Below are 1,800 nucleotides of genomic sequence, written 5' to 3' on the forward strand. Positions count from 1 at the left end.
AGGCTGCCATTCATCACCACCATGGTCCAGCTGTAGGACCTTAAACTATAGTGCAAGTCTTGACTTCATGACGTTAAAAGGTTATGGGGCCACGATCATTGGATCTGGAACGGTCGAAAACCCTTTAGGGTCTAGTTTCGACTTAATCGGGCACTCTAAGACAAAGTTATGGGTAAAAGACCAAAAAGGGGTAGCTCGTGCACTATTGCCGTGTGGCCTCCCTGCACCAAAGCACCATTAAAGGTGACTATTTTGCCAGCCTCGAGCAGTGAATTTTGGGGACCATATCTCATTTGTCCCAAGTCCAATCACGCTCAAATCACGGCCCTCGCAAATCCGATCAACGTAAAACCAGTTGCATCGCATGTGTAAGGTCCATGGCTATCACTGCTCCGAACCCCGCTGATGATGAACGGTCAGATTTTAAACAGAAAGCCGATGAAGTGACTTCAAATTTCGACACCGAAATTCTGTATTCCAGCAAAACTCAAAAGATACAAAATCCTCGCCTAGATATGAAATCGAGTTGCATTTGTTGCCACGTGATCGTGACGACATGCTCAGTGTGATCCAGTGAAGAAATCATAAAAAAACATCAAGGAACGAGCACATTATCGATCCGAAGTTTTCAAGATTCATCAAAATTTGAAGTCGCATGATCGTGACTTAAAAACACGATCCGTGGCTCGAAATTGGTATCAAATCGATCGCCATGCCGAGCCCTATAAGAAAACAATCATCTTTCGTTCAAACGGGCACCGGAGCAACCTTGGATCATCCATGGATGATCACATACATTTTAGGGGTAACAGCATGAACTGTTTTAGAATTTTATGTATTGTTAGGCAGGGGCAAAACAATCATTGTGCATCCATTTTTAGAATTTCATTTAATTCAGTTAAATTTTAAATTTTCAGCAATTAAGTTTAATTTTGATCAATCCACCCATGTTTGGGTCAAAGATTTATATATCACGTACTATCATTGTACAAGGGACCCCACTTTGCTTAATAAAAGTTTCCATCATTTTTCATTGTTGGGTGACATCTTGAGAGAGCTGAGCTTATTTCTTTTCTCTTTTTTTTTTCTCTCCCTTCTCTTCTCTCGCTTCACTTTCTCTCCCTTTCTCTCTCGTTCTCTTCTCTCACTTCGCTTTCTCACTCTTTCTCTCTCCCTTTCATGGGCTTATCTCTTTTGTCCCTTCTTTTTCTCTCTCTTCTCTTCTCTCTCTTCGCTTTCTTTGTCTTTCTCTCTCCCTTTCATAAACAGCGGAACCCCATTGCTGTTTGTGTTTCACTTTTTTTCATTCTCTTTTTTTATTGTGGCCTCACTTGATAACGATCTCTCTCCACTATCCTCCTTGTGGTCCCTCACGACTACAACCTTCCCCTCTTTTCATTGTGGTCCGAGACCACTATTTCCCCCTTTTTTTTTTTTTTTATCTCCCGCATGCGCACTTCCTCCCTGTGCACCCTAAGGTTCACCTCCTCTTTTCTGAGGATCCCTTATTCATCTATCTCCTCTTCACTCCTTCACAGCACCCTTTCTTTGGTGCACGCTCTTGATGACTTCCTCTCTTTCATGTCCTGTGGTCCCGCGAGACCACCTTTGCCCAACATCTTACCAATCGCACTCTCGTGTACTCATTTACGTATTACCCTCTCGTGTACCCATCTTACCTACAGCTGTCTCGTCAATCCATCTTACTTATCGCCGTGTGCACCCATCTTACCTATCGCCGTGCACGCATCCATCTTCCCCAACGCGGCGCGATATATCTTTCCCCAACGCCCCGCGCAT

Source organism: Amborella trichopoda, chromosome 4, assembly GCF_054954075.1.
Source record: "Amborella trichopoda isolate Santa Cruz 75 chromosome 4, AtrichopodaSantaCruz75HAP2 v2.0, whole genome shotgun sequence".
NCBI classification, from domain to species: Eukaryota; Viridiplantae; Streptophyta; class Magnoliopsida; order Amborellales; family Amborellaceae; genus Amborella; species Amborella trichopoda.